Below are 22,117 nucleotides of genomic sequence, written 5' to 3' on the forward strand. Positions count from 1 at the left end.
TCAGCCATTGGCCTCAGGTATGAATTATTCTGCTACCTAAAATATTATGGATTTTAGAGATATGAGTAGTTGATGATTTGTAAAGCTTAAATTTTTTGTGGATTTATAATGTAGATTTAGATATCTTAAAGGGTTTCTGTCATTTATCACAATTATCACTATTAAACAGGCTGACATTATACATGTGCAAATGTCAGCTGAATCTAACTGTGCTATTCTTTTTTATAGGTATGCCCCCGTTTTTGTGCAGTTTAATGTTTTATTATATGCAAATTAGCCTCTAGGAGCGGGAGGGGGGGGGGGTTCTCCGACCTCATATCCCGCCCTGCCATCCTTGATTGACAGGGCCAGGCAGCGTTCATCTCCTCCTGCCGGTCCTGTGCGCTGGGAAAATCTCACGCCTGCGCCATCCCGTTCAGTATTCGGCACAGGCGCGGTGAGGGAAGGACATTCGCCGTATGTCCGCATAGCTGTTCCTCAAAGAAATAGAGCATGTCCTGTTATTGTCTGCATTATGGACAAGATTAAGACTGTTCTATTAGGGGCCGGAGATTCTGTTCCGCAAAATGCGGAATGCACAGGGCCGGTATCCGTGATTTGCGGATACGCAATTTGCCGACTGCAAAAAAAGGCTAAGGTCGTGTGCATGAGCCCTAAGCCTCACCTTTTAGTGAAATAGGGCATATTGTAAGTTTTGCACATGTCAAAGTACCTGGACATTAGAGAAGTTCTGAAAGTAGCAAATCGTAATTCCTTGAAGTGGGACTCAAGCAGGGGATCAGCCAGAGGAGCAACTGGGGCATATGTTCTGGGTGAGGTTTCAACAAACCAGTTTCCCTGGGCCAGGCAGGGTATTTATATACAGGGTGAGGACAGTGAACTCATCCTTTTCCCCACGTGAGGATAAATGTGCATACAATAGTCATTTGGGGTGTCATAGCTTGGGGAAAGTATGCAGTTTGCAATGAGCAATCCATCTCAATCCTCCTAATTAAAAAACCAGACAAGAGTTGTTAGCACACTGCCTAGGTCACCATCAACATTTTGAGGGGTAAATCGCCAGTCCTGGATCAAGTGCACCATTGAGGCCTACTGACCTGCAGAAGTCATGGCCTAGAATTGTGGAGTCTACTGTATCCTTATATTAGATTGTTATATTTAGCACCTCGAGTTCTGACATTCAAAGATCATGAAAGACCTCCAAAACACCTAACTTCTATTTCCATCCTGAGCTATCACTAGCATCTGCGTCATCATTATCTATTTATGAATAATAGAAAACAACTGGGAAAAAATCAGGGGCTGCCTTGCAGAACCCATTGACTTCTCTGCTTCTCAGCCCAAAGTGCTTGTTGAAAAAAAAAAATGGCAGAACCTCTGTCTTCACTACTTCACAACCAGCAACACAACACCTCGAGGACAGATGCAGCTTTAATACTATAAAGTTCTTGAAAGCATAATGCCTGCTGATCTTATGTGCTATTGGAACAAACTCTGCCAACATCTGGTACCATCGCAATTTCCCAGAGAGTCAGGGGTGGATTGGGAAATTAAGAACTAAAGTGGCCCTGGAAAAAAACTAAAAGTGGTCTCATTTTGTAGGTGGGTTCAAATTGACATAAGGCGGGACAAATACAAATACACTGAAAAAAATATAAATGCAACACTTTCGGTTTTGCTCCCATTTTGCATGAGCTGAACTCAAAGATCTGAAACATTTTCTACATACACAAAAGACCCATTACTCTCAAATATTGTTCACAAATCTGTCTAAATCTGTGTTAGTGAGCACTTCTCCTTTGCCGAGATAATCTGAAGTTCAGATTGGAAAAAAATTACAACTATTAAAAAAAAAGATTATAGCACTATATTAGCTAAATTGCTCTATATTCCTTTTTTTTCAAATATTCTATATATTGCTATATTTTATTGTTTTTGAATATTACAAATATTCTAAAAAACTAAATATATTCGTTTTCTAGACTATTCGTCTTTTTTTTTTTTATCTGTACAGTTGTTCCCCTTTGCCATACTCCTCCCCGACAAGCGTCCCCGTCACCATGGGAACGCCTAGGGGTTAGAATATACCATCGGATCTGAGTTTTCACAATCTCATTGATTCTCATTACGAAAATTCGCATTACGAAAATTCGCATTTAACACTACTCCTAAAGTCAAAGATATTGCAGCCTTATCATTGGCCCACAAGCTAGAAGCAGGGAGGGATCATGTGTACTGATTAAAAAAAAATCTTGAATATTCGAAATTACGAATATATATCACTATATATTTTAAATATTCGCAAATCCTCGAAGTGCCGATATTCGCGATAAAAATTTGCAATTTTAATATTCGTGATCAACACGACTCGTAACCGACTTGAGTGGGCAAATGCTCACATTCTATAGCGTCTGGCACTTTGGAGAGGCGTTCTGTTCACGGATGAGTCCCGGTTTTTTACTGTTCAGGGCAGATGGCAGACAGCGTGTGTGGCGTCGTGTAGGTGAGCGGTTTGCTTATGTCAACGTTGTGGATCGAGTGGCCCATGGTAGCGGTGGGGTTATGGTATGGGCAGGCGTATGTTATGGACAACGAACACAAGTGCATTTTATTGAAGGCATTTTGAATGCACAGAGATACTGTGACGAGATCCTGAGGCCCATTGTTGTGCCATTCATCCACGACCATCACCTCATGTTGCAGCATGATAATGCACGGCCCCATATTGCAAGGATCTGTACACAATTCCTGGAAGCTGAAAACATCCCAGTTCTTGCATGGCCAGCATACTCATCGGACATGTCATCCATTGAGCATGTTTGGGATGCTCTGGATCAGCGTATACGACAGTGTGTTCCAGTTTCTGCTAATATTCTGCAACTTCACACAGCTATAGAAGAGGAGTGGACCGATATTCCACAGGCCACAATCACAACCTGATCAACTCTATGCGACGGAGATGATGTGTTGCACTGCGTGAGGCAAATGGTGGCCACACCAGATGCTGACTGGTTTTCTGACACCCCCCCCCCAGTAAGGCAAAACTGTGCACATTTCAGAGTGGTTTTTTATTGTGGGCACTCTAAGGCACACCTGTGCAATATTCACACAGTCTAATCAGCACCTTGATATGCCACACCTGTGAGGTGGGATGGATTATCTCGGAAAAGAAGAAGTGCTCACTAACACAGATTTAGACAGATTTGCGAACAATATTTGAGAGTAATGGGTCTTTTGTGTATGTAGAAAATGTTTCAGATCTTTGAGTTCAGCTCATGCAAAATGGGAGCAAAACCGAAAGTGTTGCATTTTGTTTAGTGTAGTTGCAGCCAACACAAGTACATCGGGCTAGCAATGTTAACTTAGCAATCTGGGCTACCGACCATGCTGTCTGGCATCCTCTGCAAGCTGCTATTTTCATTACTCCAGTCTCTGTTGCCCTAGGGTAGGGATGGGCAAATTGCGGCTCTCCAGCTGTTGTAAAACTACAAATCCCATCATGCCCTGCTGTAGGCTGATAGCTGTAGGCAGACTGGGCATACTGGTAGTTGTAGTTTTACAACAGCTGGAGAGCCACAGTTTGCCCATCCCTGCCTTAGGGAATGTGCTTGCTCACCTGTGGCCTCTTAAAGGGCAAGTGTGTGCATTTGAAAATCCTTCCCCAGCCAATGAGTCCCTGGGTATTTAAGGAACCCTCTCCAAGCAGAGTGCCTAAGCTTTAAGGTTCCCTGGGACCAGCAAAGGTGTTTGGAAAAATGTGTACTTCAGTGATTTCCTTGCGATTTACCTGCGTTATCCAGTCTGTGTTCCTGCTGTGTTCCCATCTTCACAGTTCAGTTTCAATTTAAGTCTTTGTTAAAGTTCTTCTGCTCTATCTGTCTGCGCTACAGTATTTTATGCCTGCCTTGTTCCTGCGTCCATCACTACTCCACCATCAGGCTCTCCTAGTGTCTCCTGTTCGTTGTTGCCAGATATCTGTAGTTCCAGTATTAGAAACTGTCCAGACTGGCTTCTGCGATTGCGGTGCAGCTTCCTAGCCATCCAGCCAAGTTTACTGCAATCAAGTTCTGAATAAACCTATAATCTGTATTAGTGACTGTTCATACTATACCTGTGGTTTTGGTGCATTTTCTGTGTCTAGACCCTCTTGTGCTAGCACCGGTGTCCTTGAACTCAGTAGGTCAGCTGCTAACTATAATGGGACTATCCCAGTAGGTAGAGTTCTGGAAGCTCCCCTGCAGCAAAGACCAGATCCTTGTACAGGATGTAAAGGGTGAATACCAGGGATGCCAGAATAAAGTCCTTAGGATTTAGCACAAATCCAATCCAGTTAGTTGGTGCAGCGGGCCCACACTCGCTGATCCATGACGCAATGTAAGAGTGCAGCATGGACCACCACCCAAAGAAAACCACAATACCACATTGTCGTACTTTTATTCCGACTACCTCTCGGCATGTTTACTGTGCTGCCGCCGGAACTCCGGCCCGCCCCATTATAGTCAATGGGGCCAGAGCAGTAGTCCGGAGGCACGCGTGCACTAGTGGCAGCACAGATTAGACAGGCTGTTCACCCGCCGGAACAGCCTGCCGGAGTTCCTTGCCGCTAGTGTGAAACTAGCCTAAGATGAGCAAAATTACATTTTACCTGATGATGTATTTTCCTTCCTCTGGATCAACTTTTGCAGGATAATAAGCTGAATTGGATGGATGTACAATGATGAGCAAAAAAGTAACAATGTTTTGAACTTTTGACTTTCAGGGTTCATATCTCACCATCCACTGCAGCTTCGAACATGAGACCACTATCATTTTATAGACAATCATCTCAGCTATCTCATACATAAATTGGACTTGCAACTATTTAACATATGATTAGTTATGCAGATTCTTGTCATGTAACTGCATTGTTACTGTTTTGCTCCTGATGATGGAACAATCTTTTTCTTCTTGTATACTACAAATTACAACCTGTTCTCACATTCCCTAATCGCTCAGTGTGTTATTAGGTTTGAATCCAGGAGCAGCCATGAAGACGATTTCCCAAGAAAAGAGAAACAGCATCATCCAGCTCATCGGTGGCGGTATCTTGGCTAAGAAAATTTGATGCTCATCGGTGGCGGTATCTTGGCTAAGAAAATTGACGAACTGCATCATGTGAGTGCCATGACAGTTGGAAGAATACGAAATGAAGTCCGTCCATTCATTCCAAAGCCAAGAGGTGGACACCGAAGCAAAATATCAGAGTTAACAAGTCAGCTCATCACAAGGTCTGTCAGTTCTGGTGCAACAAACACTGCAGTGGAGGTGGCTCGTATGCTTCGTAATAGTGAGATCACAGACGTCCATGCAAGTATCATGCGACGAGCATTACACAAGCCTGGAATGGTGGCCTGAAAAAAGGTGAAGAAGCCTCAACTTCAATATCGTCATAAGAAATGTCGGCTCCAGTTTGCAAAAAAGTACGAACAGTGGACAGTAGAAGATTGGAAATGGGTGATTTGGAGCGATTAGATGAAAGTCAATAAACTGGGCTCTGATGGGTACAAATGGGTCTGGAAGAAACAAGGGAAAAGGGGGCTAACGGATCAAGAAATTGAAGGAACTGTCATGTTCGGTGGAGGAAGCCTGATGATATGGGATTGTTTCACAGCCAAAGGCGTTGGATATTTGACCAGTATTGATGGTGGTCTCTAGGCTTAGCTACATGTGAGTATCCTACAAGATGAGTTACTTCATACACTCGAGTACTATGAGAATGAAAAGGACGACATAGTATTCCAGCAGGACAACATCCTGAAGCATATGCCAAGATTGGAGAAGAAATAGTTCAATGACAATGAAGTAGAGGTTCTGGATTGGCCCCCCACAGTCCCCAGACCTCAACCCAATCGATCATTTGTGTGTAGAATTGAAGGAAAAGCTGTATTTGTACCCAAGTTAGTCAAACAGTATGCACCAACACTGGGAACGTGTAGAAGAGACCTGGGAACAGATTTGAGACATGCTTGTATCTGATCGTGTACAAGCCCAGATGGATTTAAGCAGTGTTGAAAGCCAAAGGTGGATTTAAAAAATACAAAATAATAAAAATTAAAACTTAGATTTTTAGGAGCAAAACAGTAACAATGCAGTTACATGACAAGAATCTGTATAACTGATCATATGCTAAATAGTTGCAAGTCCGATTTATGTATGAGATATTCAAGATCATTGTCTATAAGATGATGATAGCTTCATGTTGAAGCTGTAGTGGATGGTGAGATATGGAGCCTGAAAGTCAAAAGTTCAAAACATTGTTTCCCTTTTGCTCATCAGTGTATGTATTTTTCAGCCTTACAAACTATGATACTATTAGTATATGACACTGGTATGGCTAAGGCTTCGTTCAGCCTTTCTGTTCTCCTGCTCCGTTTAGGACGGAGAAGGCACATAACTGAGCCAAACTGAGCCCTTAGGACCCCATAGACTATAATGGGGTCCGTTATGTTTCCGCTCAGAAGATGATTTTGAAGCGGAGACAAAAGTCCTGCATGCACAACTTTTGTCTTCACTCCAAAATCACCTTCTGAGCGGAAACATAACGGACCCCATTATAGTCTATGGGGTCCTTAGGCTCCGTTTGGCTCAGTTATGTGCCTTCTCCGTCCTTTCCGTTCTCCTGCTCCTAAACGGAGCAGGAGAACGGAAAGGCTGAACGGTGATGTGAACTAAGACTCATTTAGAAGTGGGCACTGTACAGTATAGTAATAATTATTGTAGAACAGTACAACACTGAATGTACCGCACATGGCACCCTCCAATGAAATGCTGGCCAGTTATATAATATCATTGTAAAATATTATCTGCAGCCATCTCTGCCCTCTCACAGTGTTGTTGGCATACTAAGTGTATCCGTTCGGTATATGGCTTTAAAAGCAATTTTCAATCCATTTTACTCAGGACAGTTTTGATTGAATATGTGGATGTATTCATGCACCCCTGTAGATGTTCTTCTCGAGCAGGTCGTATATGGGTGATCCTGCTGTACATCAAAGGCATCAATAGCTGTTTCCAGAAACATGTGTGGATGTGGATAGATCAAATAATTTGAATGCTGGACCAAGCAACACATCAGAGCTAGAATTTCATTACCTGCTGCCCTAGGCCTGGTTCTCTGTGCCTGCTGCCTTTTATATCCATATATATTATACAGTAGTTCTTCATGGTTAAAGCAGACGTAGCAGAGCTGAGTTAGTCTTTGTGGTAGAGAAGTGAATAAAGTATTTTGTTATATATATCATCATCAAACTAACAGTTCATCTGATTTCATGTGTGTGTTCTGGCAGGGAGGCAGATAGAAAAGAAAATTTAAATACATGAGGTTATTATTATTTATTTTATGCACTTATATAAAGCGCTACTATATTCCACTAATGTGTTCCCTCAAAGATTGGAGCTGATTGTTAAGGGTCCAACTAACGTAACACCCTGGGATAACCTCATTTGTAGACCCTACTAACAAAAAAATATGTCCAAAGCGGAAAAAGCCCTTGTGGCACATTATACCACCCCAACAGAGCCAAATACCACAGTCCATCACAAAATACTGCCAGCAGCACAAAATACATCCCCAAAAACTTCCACTGGCCGGCCGTGAGGAGGGGTCAGGCGCCCCCCTGGGCATCGGCCCACCGGGATATTTCCCTGTAAGGTCTATGGCCAATCCTCCCCTGTGTACAATCTATAATATAAGACATTTAGAGTTTTTGGTTGCAATATCCACTGCAAGCTGTGCTAGAGCACTATACATAAGTCAGATATAAGTGCAAGGTAATCAATTTCCAGAAGGGAAAATAGCTCAAGAAACAAGGGAAATTAAAAATGACTAAGTAATTAGAAATTATTGTAGACTATTCTCCTCGTACTCTATTCTCATGGCCGCCTAAGAATTAACAGTACAATTATACCATATTTTATATGATTCATGTATTCTGTTATATAGGCAAAACATATTATTTCACATACGGTAAATAATTTCATTTTTTTTATGGTGGTAAACCGAAAGTCATAAAATGTTCAACAGGAGCCGTAAGTGAAGATCCTATGCAGCGGCATAGCTAGGCTTACCTTTATTAAAGGGATTCTGTCACCAGGTTTCACCCCTGTCAGCTAAAAATATGCTGATGTTCAAGGCGTCTTCACGATTCCTAATGTGGGCTTATAAATGTCATCTGTGGGCTTATTTAGCTAAAAAACAGCTTTTACTAACCTGTAGGTCAAACAAATAAGGTGCCCAAGGGGATGTTAATGGATGCAAGGTGCCGGCCGCACCCGCCGCCGTTCATGCCCAGCGCCGCCTTTACAGACTTCTGCGCCGCCTCCTAGTCCTCTGTGCCGCCTCTCGCTCTCCCTCCCTCCCCCCTCCTCCTGCTGTAAGATCTCGCGCATACAGGGGTTGAGTGAAGTGCCGGCGCATGCGCACTTCGCTGTAAGAAGCCAAATGGAAAAGTCTGCACGGGCGCATCAAGCAGAGCCCTGTGCGCAAGCGCGAGATCTTACAGCAGAAGGAGGGGTGAGGGAGGGAGAGCGAGAGGCGGCACAGAGGATTAGGAGGCGGCGCAGAAGTCCAGAAAGGCGGCGCTGGGCACGAACGGCGGCAGGTGCGGCCGCACCTTGCATCCATTAACATCCCCTTGGGCACCTTATTTGTTTGACTGACAGGTTAGTAAAAGCTGTTTTTTAGCTAAATAAGCCCACAGAGGAAATTTATAAGCCCACATTAGGAATCGTGAAGATGCCCTGAACATCATCATATTTTTAGCTGACAGGGGTGAAACCTGGTGACAGAATCCCTTTAAGGAAAAAAAGATACATTTTCATCCTAGCTCTAATATTACAGTGTCTTGTGGGTACTAACACATATCAGGGGTGTAACCAGCGCACAACCATTGGGACCCAACAGTAAGTGTGCTCAGAATATCAATGGTTTATGTAGATTATGGGTGAAGCTATAGGGGGTGCAAGGGAATCTGTGGCACCTAAAACCCTGTGGAAAAACAGTAGGAGAAGAGGGACTTGACTGCAGCACGATCACAGCTGTACAATTGATAAGCTTTATTGATCATTTTACAGTATGTTTCGAGATCTAACGGGTCCATTCATCAGATAATAACCATCATCTTGGTTATTAACTGACGAAGGGACCCGTTTGGTCCCTAAACGCGTAGTAAGATTACCATTAAAGCTTATGAACTGTCCCTCTGTGTTAATTGAGGTGTAACTGTAGTCAAGTCCCTCTTCTCTTATTATTTTTCCTACTTGTATACCAGACCATTTTTGTGACCCGGTGGGGATTGTAAGCTGCACCTCTAGAATCTACATAAGGATTTTTAGGCTGTTGCTCACAACTCATCCAGGGGAGAGGCCTTTACTGTACATACGTTCCTGTCCATGATGCATTTGCCCCTATTCTATTACATGTCCTTTCACCTAAAAATGAAGAAGGCACCATGTTAAAGATGTTGCATTGAGGTACAGCAGATTTAAGGACCAACTCTACAATTATGTGTAAATGAACCACTGAATGGAGGTGGCACAGTTGGCTTCTGTTCTGGGCCATGTAGTTGCTGCTACAGCTGTTACCTTAAAGGGGTTCTCTGGGAATACTGAGTTTTTACAAGTTTTTACAAGTTCCTGCAGCCAGCCTTCATAAATAAAAGATTCCTACTTTCCTTCTCCCCACCTCTTCCGTCCTCTGTGCTGCCTCCATGATCTGGTCCCTGGTGCTGCATGGTCATAAGCTGCTCCACAAGACATTGGATGCAGCAGTCCATGACCATGTCCATGCAGTGCTAGCAAGTGCAAGACAGGGCCCAGAACGTGGACACAGTGGAGGCAATGAAGCAGACCACAGAGGCAGGGAGCAGGTAAGTGTTCCCAGAAGGGAGAGGAGCAAGGAAAAAAAATCAGTTACATTTCTCTGTTCTTTTTATTTGTTTGAATTTTAATTTAGTGACCCTTTAGAATGAAAAATAGATCTCATATAGTCTTGTTCGAACAAAAAAAGGACCAGTCCTGTACCTCACATGGATCCATAGAACTCTTCATTACAATGCTCCAGTGGGTGTGTCCTTTCTCAGAGGGCATGTTGCTTCCTCTGAAGCTCTCTCCCTTTAACTGTCAAAGCTTCTAACAGTAGATATTGCTGATGACAGGTGAAGAATGGAACTGAGCATGTGTGACCATCTTAGGGTACTTTCACACTTGTGTTGGATTCCGGCAGGCAGTTCCGTCACCGGATAACATTTTTAGACTTATCCAGATGTGGATTCGTCTTACAAATGCTTTGCAATACCGGATCCGTCTCTTTGGTGTCATCCGGAAAAACGGATCCGGTATTTATTTTTTCACATCACATCAATGGATTCGGTATTTTTCTCACACATTTTTTAAGGTCTGCGCATGCGCAGACCAGAAAATTGGATACGTTTTTCCGGAACACTTGGTGTATTACTGCATTAATGCATTTGAATTAAAAATAATGCCATGGCAAGTGTTCCGGAATTTTGGACGGAGAAAGTACCGTAGCATGCTGCAGTATTTTCTCTGGCCAAATACCGTAAGAGTGACTGAACTGAAGGAATCCTGATGCATACTGAACGGATTGCTCTCCATTCAGAATGCATTAGGAAAAAACTAAGATGGAACTCAATACCAGAAAACTTTAGCGCAAGTGTGAAAGTACCCTTAGTAGGTGGACATGCTCATTACTATACAGATTAAACATCAAGGGGCTCCATTCTAATGAAGTGCAGAGAATATCTCACACCTGAAGCATTTGCGTATCAAAAAATTTAATGTTGGTACAACTCCTTAATCAATTACACCAAATATTTAGACTGAAAATGTGCAGTACCCCAGACCATCTGTACTTGCAAAATTGTTTTGTTTAATGTAATGTCATTTAATGCCAGATATATTCCCAGTATGGTTATGTACAGATGTAGTAGAGTTAACACTCAAACTCTTAACTCAGATTTCTTAACTCATCGTAATATCCTGTAAAAAAGCCTCTGAAAAGCAATTGAAATTGTCAGCTTAACACAACTATTTTAGTCAATGCGTCTAGTTAAGCGTGTGTTAACTCTACTACACCTGTATGGAAGTAACAGAGTTAACAAACTCTCTGGCTCAGCCCCTGCAGGAAGTTAAGGTGGGCCTGGTTCTGCCCCTAGCTGTGTCTAAAGTTGTCAGTTCTAGTAAGTCTAGAGTTGGAGGAAGAGAGAACCTGCACCACTCCTTACGTGACTGGACCAAAGATCCAGAGAATAACCTTCTCTAAAGATTATCTACTGTGACAAAGATTTTACCATTTGTACAGTGCTCAAGAAAGAGAGAGAGAGAGAGAGAGAGAGATAAAGGAGAGAGCCAAGAATGTCTAAAATCTTCATGGCCGAGCATTGGAGTCAGACAGTTATGTATTTTCTGATCAAAGCTACGGTATAGACGTTACTGCTGTGAGAGGCACATTGTTGAGACATCCTTCACACTGGGACACCTCCTGGCCAGTCATATCTTAAACCCTGTATTCCTCAGTTGGAAATTACAGCCAGCATTGCAAGAGCCAAGGGAGCATCGACTTGAGAATAGCCACTGTGATTGACTGTTACAGCCAGAGCCACTACCACTTCCAACCTCTTCTCCGCTCCTCCTGAGTTGAGGTACATATAAAATAACATAAGGAAACAGTGGCACTATATAAATTTTGCTTTTATAAGATACATCTTAGATGAAAGGGTCCAGCCTTTCATGCTCATCTTCCAAGCTCTTTATAGCTCTTCAAGTTTTCTCTATATTATCAAAAATAAGAATAGCTTTACCCAGACAAATGGCCATTTCAGGATTGCCAGTGTGTGTCTATGGCCCGGCCAAATATTAAACCTGGATATTTCATGTTGTGATGAGGTAGATGGGAAGTAGTGATTTTGGAGCAGAAGATTTCACTCGCTTTATGAAGCTTTACATAGCTTTGAGCTGAGGTCATTACTCTACAGTGCCAGATGTAAAAAACACAGCAGAAAAACCAAAGGGATAAAACTATGGTATTAAGGTGAAGTCTCCCTGGAGGCCAAAAGATTTTACTTCACATCTCATCAAGAGTGAGTGAATTGGTAATTGGTCACTGATACAAAGATCCCGGCTTGAATTTATTCGCTCGCTGTGTTATTATTTTTTTTTACCTTTTTATGTTGCATTTCCTCAGTATGCCGAAAATTCACACAAAGGCATGGGATGAATTTTATTCTGCACAATGGCTACAAGAGACATAAAAATGTTAATCAACATCTGTTCAATATCATTTGTTTGCATATTTAAGGATCTCATTCTTGAGGATTATACCGGAGTCACTTAAGATGCTCATTTTATGCACTTTCATTGTTATGTACTGTCTTGTAGAGAATACTTACTGTGTCTACCTTTACAATTTATTCTTCAGTAATTCACAAGGACGTTCAAGATTTTCTCTACTCGCGTCTACATATTTACCTTGCTGGTTATCTATTCTCTCAGACAGAATTCTATATTGTATGATGATTACTGTAGAAGCACTGAACGCTGAAATCCAGAATCTGATGATTACTTACAATACAATGGCGTGTAGGCAAATATCAAGGGCCCCTTGTCTATCAGGATCAGAAGATCAAGCTACTGTACCCTCTTTTGCTGCGTACAGCCTTTCAAACAATACTGAATAGTAATATCCCATAATGTCACTTGTTGGGAAAGCGATTGAAGCAGTGAAAGTAACCAATATTATGCTATTTTATTGCACTCATCTAATTAAACCAACATGTGAGTGCATAGTCTTCACAACTCTCTTAGGCATGTCACCACCAAAAAGGTAAAAACTACTGTTGTTATGTCTGTTATGTTGGCAGCCTGTGCCCATCGGCAGGAATGGACTCCACTCCACTTACCCTATGACTGTCACAAGCCAGACGCTCTGGAGCAGGCCCGGGCACAGGTGTCCTGTGTATCTTTTGGGGAACATGTATTTTGATATTTTTGATTGACCGTTACCTCTGCAGTATTGCAAGGGCTAACTACTCCTTTGGTTCTGTATACAGCTTCTAGGCTGCTTGTAAAGTGTTATCAGCTTCTGCTATATATGCCATGCTATTTGTCTCATTCTCTACCTGAGCAAAAGATTATGTAGCTTGCTAGTTCTTGCAAATGTGTGCTGTTCTGTTTGTCTGCCCATGTACCGATCTCTGCCCGTTTCCTGACTCTGACCATCTGCTGCCTGACCTGACCTCTGCCTGATAACTGTATTGACCCTTTTCTAACTGCCTTGACATACAATTTGTATTGTTTTATGGATTGACACGTACTCTGCCTGCCTGACCTCAGACTTTCACTGATTTTTATGTACTCTAACTGCCCTGGCCTCAGACTTATTTCATGGATTCTCACATACTCTGCCTGCTCTGACCTCTGCCTCTCCCTGACTATGAGTCTGTTTGACCCTTCAATGCCCTGACACTGGTGTCTCTGAACCCTGTGAGTCAGCTGTCAACCACATAGGGACTACTCCAAAAGGTAGCTAGTGGCTCCCATGCAGCAAAGACCAGATTCCTGTAAATGGATTAAAGGGTGAAAAGCACGGGATTGCCAGAATAATGCCATTTCGATTATCCCAAAGTCAAACCTATTGGCTGGCACAGTGGTTTTATTTCCACTGCTCATTATCCATTCATTTATATTGACAGCAATCATCTTCTGAAGCTCTTTAGAGTCTAGTTCATGCTTGGAGTTGCAGCTGCTTTTTTCTTAGCCTGTAGGAGGGTCAGTTTGTGTAGGCACATATCAAGAGCCCCCTGTCTACCAGGACCAAAAGATCATGCTACCTTCTACTGCTATATCCAACCTTATGAACAATACGAAATAGTAATTTTATCCCCAAATCCAAGTTGTTATTTGGAAACTTGACCATAAGATTTGGAGAAGAGAAAGTAGCCAATATTGAGATATTTTATTGCACTCATCTAACTTTACCAATATATTTTTCACAGGTTGTGAGCTCAGACCCCATACCATTTTTCATTAGCCATTACATTGTCAGATTCATGTTATGTTATGTTATGTTATGTTACTAAGTCCTTATATAGCGCTCTAGAGGAACTCAATCCGATCGAAGCGCTTGTGGACGGCTGTATTGGTGGGCCCCTACGTCATCCTACACAAATAGCCAGGTCTTAACCAGCTTCCTGAATTCCAGGTAATCTGGTATAGTTCTAATATGTTCTGGGAGGGAGTTCCAGATCTTGGGGGCTAATACTGAGAAACGTCTGTCCCCCCTTGTCTTGAGGCGGGTTCTTGGCACCGACAAAAGGGAGGCTGAGGTGGATCTCAGTTCTCTAGGAAGATGGTAACGTGTTATCTTTTTTTGCAGATAAATGGGGCCTGTTTTGTAGAGAGCTTTGTGTGTTAAGCAGCACAGCTTAAACTGCACTCTCTCTTTCACTGGGAGCCAGTGGAGTTCCCTGCGTGCTTTTGTAACAGAGTCTGTCCAATCTAGTTTCTTGATGAGCCGGATGGCTCTGTTTTGAAGTCGTACAGTAGCTGCTTTTCTCTCCCTTTGGGCGGACCAGCTTGATACCTGTTTTTAACAAACTTTCATGTAAACATGAGCACCCTCTTTTTGTATACCTATATACATGTCTCAAACATCCTGGATGCATCAACCTGAAAGACCATGGAATCAAAAACTGTTATGCTCAACTTCAGGGACTCTCAACTTCAGGGACTGAGGTTATAGACCATATAGAACATATGGCTTATGGCAATTGAAGATTTAAACTGAGCATGTTCGACCAGCTCAGTGACATGGACAAGATATAAGGAAAAGAACAAACAGCAGGTGGCGCTATACAGATACATTTTATTGAATAGCTCCCTGGCTATACTCAATTTTCAATTATATGCAGTTACAAAAGTATTCAGATCCAGGCACTGGTTTGAAAAATATAGAATATAGAATAACAGCGAATGTGCTAGGTTTCGGACATTTATATGATCAGATATTGGTGGTCTGATAGGTCATCAGTATTAAAATCCTGGACAGGCCATTTAAACAAACATATAAATGCAAGGTTTCTGCCTCCTGTTGTATGGCAGGTCTGTGGAATGGTCATACGTTACTGTCATCATAACTCACTATCTACCAGGGCCGCACTCTTTGTTCAATGAAAAGACTGGTAAGGTGACTGATGCTGATACAGTTGAGGAAACCATGAATAGAATTGCATTTCATCTTCCTTAAAAAGCCCTGTCACCGGGCTGACACGGATCCATACGAACAATGCGCAGGGAGAGAAATCACTCTCAATATCATCCCTGAATGTTTCAAGCGCTGAGGCATTCACTATACAACAATGGATTTTGATCGTTTGTTGGAATTTCAAACTCCAATATCAAGAGAAACATTTAACTGAGTTTTATGATGATCAATATCTATCGGTATTCAACACTGTAACTGAAATTAGAGTGTCCTGAGCCCTTAAAGGGGACCTACCCCCTCTCCTCTTTTAATAAATACTACACCTGCATTTCCCAGGTAACAACAATCCTGGAGCATCTTTTCGTAATGACTCCATGTTGTACCATTCCCCCTGTTATTCATACTAGAAGTTCATGAATGTGTTGCCAGCAGTCTGCAATAAAGGTCTATCTGGGTGTTACCAGATTGGGGGGTGTTCCTTCACAGTCTGACAATGAAAGCACTAATTGGATAGTGTCAATGAGTGCAGGGAACTCATTGGGGGACATTTATCAATAATGGCGTAATTTGAACCAAACGAATACAGTACTAACGTTACAAATCAAAACTGGTGATTAGTTTCACCTCATATAGCAAAAGGCGCACACCACTTGTAAAATGTGACTTTTTAAAATGCCAACTTGATTATACACCTATTTCTTTGGATTTGCGACATTCTAACACAGACAGCAATAAAATGCGACTTTTTTGAACCAAAATGCGCCATTTCAGCCACCCCCCTGCCAGACTACACTTGTGACTTTTGAAACATAATTGCGACTTTTGAAGCAAATTTGCAACATTTCCACTGGTAAATTGGAACTTTTGTTTCACGCTTGGGAAGTTTTTGTTATTGTTTTGTTTTTGTTGGATGTCAGTTCACTGATAGAACACTGTTGTTTAGCTCATATTAGAAAAAATAATTGCATCCTGTTTTAATATTTACCCATCATTTGTTCCCATCACGAGTTGGTTTCACTTTTCATAAATGCGACTTTTTACACAAAACACCACTACATAATCTGGCTTAATTGCAACAATTTGAGCCATTTCTGCCCAAAAGAGGATGATAAATGAGGAGTAATATGCACCAGTTTGATAGCCCCGCCCACTTTGCCATTTATAACTCATTTCTGGCGTGAAGCATTCTTTATGGTGAAAATTCTGGAGAAAACAGTTGATATATTTGATGCAAATCAAAACGTCATTCTTTTTGGTGCATTTTACGCCATAATTCTGGTGCAACATGCTTAGTAAATCTCCCTCATTGACTTCTGTGGAAGAATTTTTTTAATCATGCTCTGTGACCTATACAGAATACATTGTGTGGGGATTGGGGAGAGGGAAGGACTGTGAGCATCACCTATTGTGAATGATAGATCATACATACAGGTTTTATCTGTTATTGTTTTTTGTCATTTTGTCATGTTGAGGCCTTGATGTGCTAAAATAAAAAAAAATGTTCACATTTCCCCCATTATTCTGAACTTAATACCCCATAGTGAAAAAGATAACATTAACAAAATGTTTTAAAATAATTTATTACACATCTTAGCTAATTTGTTAAAAATGGAAAACTAAAATCTTGCATTGACATAAGTATTCAGACCCATTACTCATGACTTTGTTGAAGCCCTTTTGGCAGTAATTACAGCCTCTAGGCTTCTTGGGTATGATGACACAAGGTTTCCACATCTGGATTTGGGGATTTTATGTCATTCCTCTCCTCAGATCCTCTCAAGCTCTGTCAGGTTGGATGGGGATTGTTGGTGGACAGCCTTTTTTAGGTCTCTTCAGAGATGTTTGATTGGGTTCAAGTCAGGGCTCTGGCTGGTCCACTCAAGGAGAGTTGTCCCTAAAGGCCCCTTTACACTGCAGATGAAGCTGACGATTGTCGGATGGAAGTGTTCCTTCACAACAATCGCGAGTAGAGGTGACCACCACATTTAAATATATAGATCCTTTCCACAGTATGGAGAGGAGCGATCTCTAATGCAATCGAATAATTGTTTGTGGGCAGCAGAGTAATTTTTAGACAGCACAATCTGCTCGCCATAAAGGATAATTTAGGCAATTCTATTACTCGATGAGTGAGCATTTCGCTCATTCATTGGGTAATTAGTAGTGTTGATCGAGCACCAAAGTGCTGGTGTGCTCTGGCCAAACACATCAGTATGTTTGAGTGCTCTACTGAGCACCCGAGCATAACGGAAGTCAATGGGAGAACCCCAGGCACCCCCTGCTCGGAAGAGAAGAGGATGTCTTTTCACAAAAAAAGGTTAGAAATTGATGGAAAACCCATCAAAATGGTTTGAAAACAGCATTAAGAGGATGGCTGGATGCATCTTGGACTCCTATTATCTATTACATACAATAGACAACCACACAAAGGCTATATGCCAAAAGCCAGGTATGTGGAAGTCAACAATCTATCCATGAGACAGATAACAGTCAGCATACCTTACAATGGCAGCCTTGTTCACTATGTGACATTCCAAACCAGCTCTCATCTGACTGAGAGCCAGTAAGGCTACTTTCACACCTGCGTTCAGGTGTCCGCTCGTGAGCTCCGTTTGAAGGGGCTCACAAGCGGCCCCGAACGCATCCGTCCTGCCCTAATGCATTCTGAGTGGACGCGGATCCGCTCAGAATGCACCAGTCTGGCGGCGTTCAGCCTCCGCTCTGCTCAGCAAGCGGACCCCTGACGCCTGGCCGTGCGGAGGCAAGCGGATCCGTCCAGACTTACAATGTAAGTCAATGGGGTCGGATCCGTTTGAAGATGACACAATATGGCTCAATCTTCAAACGGATCCGTCCCCCATTGACTTTCAATGTAAAGTCTGGACGGATCCGTTCAGGCTACTTTCACACTTAGAATTTTATAAGCTTATTATAAGTTATAATGCAGACGGATCCGTTCTGAACGGATACAAACGTCTGCATTATAGGAGCGGATCCGCCTGAAGAAACATCAGACGGACCCGTTGTGAACGGCAGTGTGAAAGTAGCCTAAGCCTCAAAGTTGCTTCACATCTGTTGGATGGCTTGGGCGGACCTACGCAGCTAGATCAATATCATTAGGGTGACAAAAAGTTTACTGATTGTCCTAACATAATATTCAATAACCTTTCTATACAGTTTTGTCATGTAAAAACTAATTTGCATAAACATGGGCTTATGGGAAAGACATGCAAATGAACAGAATCTGTCTTGTTTTTCAGGAGAAAAAACATTTGCATGAAAAATTTACGATCTACACTACTCATGAACAGCGGCATCTATTGGATTCAAAGTCTTGTCACCGAGACACTCCCACCCCTCAAAGTCCTCCCAAACAGAAAAGGGGGAAGCTAGTGGAGCACAAAAAACAGGGAGGGGGGGGGAGTTGCAGATTCAGCGCCAGTGCAAGGAAGTCTCTCCAAGACCCACCAGCCCCTGGAGCAATACACAGGAACCAGGGAGCCAGCCACCAAACAGCCCGGAGAGACCGCACTGAACACTGCGTCCACCTCAGACACGGTTCGCACCAAGTCGCTGCATCACATCCCAAAATTGGTGAATTTCATCCGAAAATGTAACAGACAATTTTTTTTTTAACCTGTCTAGTAGGTATAGCAGTGGTACATCACCCCCAAAAATTTGTGAATTTCACCCGAAAATGTAACAGAAAAAATTTGTAATTTTTTTTACCTGTCTACTAGGTATAGCAGTGGTACATCACACCTTAAAGGCGGTGGACGTAGCGGTGTAGGTGGAAGCAGCGTTGGAGGAGGACAAGGTAGCCGACACTGGTTTTTGGTTTCAATTTATTTTTTATTTTTTAATTAGGGTACACTCCAAAAAAGTGTGAAATATCCAAAATACAAGAATGAGCAATTGCGCTGTAGTATAACAATGGCTTGTTAAGGCCGGTATACATGTATATTCTGCACAAGGTACAGACAAGTCCTGTGGGATCCATGCCTGGTTCATTTTAATGAACGTGAGCTTGTCCACATTGGCTGTGGACAGGCGGACAAGTTGAAGGGGGCAGACCAATCATTCAGTACGTGTAGGCGTGTGCACACATACTGCTCCACCATGTTGGTGAAATGCTGCCTCCTGCTAAGACATTCCATATCAGCTGGTGGTGCTGGTTGTTGTGGCGTGCTGACAAAGCTTTTCCACATTTCGGCCATGCTAACCCTGCCCTCTGAGGTGCTGGCGGTGCCCTAGCTGCGTTGGCGACCTATTCCTCATCCTCTGCCTTTGCCTTGTGCTTCCACTGTGCCCCCGCTGTCAGGTGGGAATGCCACCAGCAGCGCGTCTACCAGCGTGCGCTTGTACTCGCGCATCTTACGATCACGCTCCAGTCAGGGAATTAAGGACGGTACGTTGTCCTTGTAACGGGGATCCAGCAGCGTGGCCACCCAGTAATCAGCACAAGTTAGAATGTGGGTAACTCGGCGGTCGTTGCGGAGACACTGCAGCATGTAATCGCTCATGTGTGACAGGCTGCCCATAGGCAACGAAAAACTGTCCTCTGTGGGAGGTGTATCGTCTGTGTCTTCTGTATCCCCCGAGCCACACACCAGTGATGGCCATGAGCTGGTCTCGGTGCCACCCTGCTGTGAACATGGTTCCTCCTTCTCCATCTCCTCCTCATCCTCCACCTCGTCATCCTCCAGAACTGTGCCCTGGCTGGACAATAGTGTACCTGGCGTTTGTGGGTGCAGGAACCCATCCTCGGAGCCACTTGTAAATGACTGGCCGGAAACCCTACGAAATGATCCCTCTTCCTCCTCCTCCTGTGCCACATCCTCTTCCATCATCGCAAGCATAGGCATAGAAGTGGGATTGTAATGCTGAGAACGCCGTTAGAGGCACTGGCCATGCTGGTGTAGTACTCGAAACAGCGCAACAAGGAACGAGGTCTCGCATGGAGGCCCAGTCATTGGTGGTGAAGTGGTGCTGTTCCGCAGAGCGACTCACCCGTGCGTGCTGCAGCTGAAACTCCACTATCGCCTGCTGCTGCTCGCACAGTCTTGCCAGCATGTGCAAGGTGGATTTCCACCTTGTGGGCACGTCGCATATGAGGTGGTGAGCGGAAAGGCTGAAGTTACGTTGTAGCGCTGACAGGCGAGCAGCATCAGGGTGAGAACACCGAAAGCGCTCACAGACGGCCCGCACTTTATGCAACAACTCTGACATATCGGGGTCATTTTTAAGGAATCTCTGCACCACCAAATTCAGCACATGCGCCAGGCAAGGGATGTGCATCAAACCGGCTAGTCCCCGAGCTGCTACGAGATTTCGCCCATTATCGCACACCACCAGGCAAGCCTTGAGGCTCACTGGCACAAACCACTCATCAGTCTGTTGTTCAAGGCCTGACCACAGCTCCTGCGCGGTGCGGGGTTTTTCCCCCAAATAGACAAGTTTTAAAACTGCCTGCTGTTGTTTACCCCTGGCTGTGCTGAAGTTGGTGGTGAAGGTGTTACGCTGACCGAATGAGATGCTGGTAGAGGATGAGGAAGCGGGGTAGGAGGAGGAAGCAACTGGAGGCAAACTGAGGCGCCCTGCAATCCTCGGTGGTGGAAGGACATGCACCAAACTGCTATCCGCCTCAGGCCCAGCCACCACTGCATTTACCCAGTGTGCTGTTATGGAGATATAACGTCCCTGACGGTGCTTACTGGTCCACGTATCCGTAGTGAGATGCACCTTGCCACAGATGGCGTTGCGCAGTGCACACCTGATTTTGTCCCCTACTTGGTTGTGCAGGGAAGGGATGGCTCGCCTGGAAAAGTAGTGGCGGCTAGGCACGATGTACTGTGGGACAGCCACCGCCATAAGGCCTTTAAAACTATCCGTCTCCACCCAATGGAATGATAGCATTTCAAAGGCCAGTAATTTAGAAATGCTGGAATTTTGGGCTAGGGATCACGGGTGGGTAGGTATGTACTTCCTCTTCCTCTCCAGTGTTTGGGAGATGGAGAGCTGAACGCTTCCGTGGGACATTGTGGAGATGCTTGGCGACCAAGGTGGTGGTGTTGCTGGCAGATCCTCTGTTTGCGAGGGGGCAGGTGGCACTGTCACTCCAGAGGTGGATGAAGAGGCCGAGACTGCAGCAGAAGAGGAAGCAGGAGGAGCCAGAGACCTTTCTTGGTTTTTGAGGTGTCTACTCCACTGCAGCTCGTGCTTAGCACTTAAATGCCTGGTCATGCACGTTTATGCCTCGCTTCAGGCTCTGATTGCACAGCATGCAAAACACTCGTGTCTTGTCGTCAGCACATTGTCTGAAGAACTGCCACGCCAGGGAACTCCTTTGAGCTGGCTTTCGTGTGCTTGGTCCCTTGCTGCGGGGGGCAGTAGAAAGCGTACTATCTAGGGGACGGCCGCTCCACTTTTGCACCCTGCTCCCTCTTCTGCTGTGCTGGTGGCTCTGTGCGACCACCGCCTCTTCCTCCGAACTACATAGGTCACTCGCATTACCTTGATTCTATGTGGGGTTGAGGACTTCATCATCCTTCACATCATCTTCCACCCAGTCTTCACCCCTGCCCTCCTTGTCAGTCTGCACACTTTCGAAAGTCCCAGCAGTTGGCACCTGTGTTTCATCATCATCCGACACATGCTGCGATGGTCCTCCTATGTACTCATCTTGAAACATAAGTGGTTGGGCATTGGTGCACTTAATCTCTTCCACTTCTGGGGCAGGGATAGGTGGATGGCCTTGGGAAACCCTGCTAACAGAGTCATCAAAAAGCAGAAGAGACTGCTGCATGACTTGGGGCTCAGACTGCTTGGCTGATTTGCAAGGGGGTGAGGTGAAAGACT

The 22,117-nt window shown here is 43.8% G+C and overlaps 1 long non-coding RNA gene across 1 annotated transcript; it reads left to right on the forward strand.

Annotated features, from left to right (window-relative positions):
* Window positions 1–161: 161 nt before the first annotated feature.
* On the forward strand, window positions 162–20,630 carry LOC121004367. The gene is made up of 4 exons (XR_005779700.1): window positions 162–302; window positions 6,613–6,617; window positions 11,453–11,456; window positions 20,620–20,630. It is a non-coding gene; the product is annotated as an uncharacterized LOC121004367 (long non-coding RNA).
* Window positions 20,631–22,117: the final 1,487 nt, after the last annotated feature.

Source organism: Bufo bufo, chromosome 6 (assembly GCF_905171765.1).
Source record: "Bufo bufo chromosome 6, aBufBuf1.1, whole genome shotgun sequence".
Lineage (NCBI taxonomy): Eukaryota > Metazoa > Chordata > Amphibia > Anura > Bufonidae > Bufo > Bufo bufo.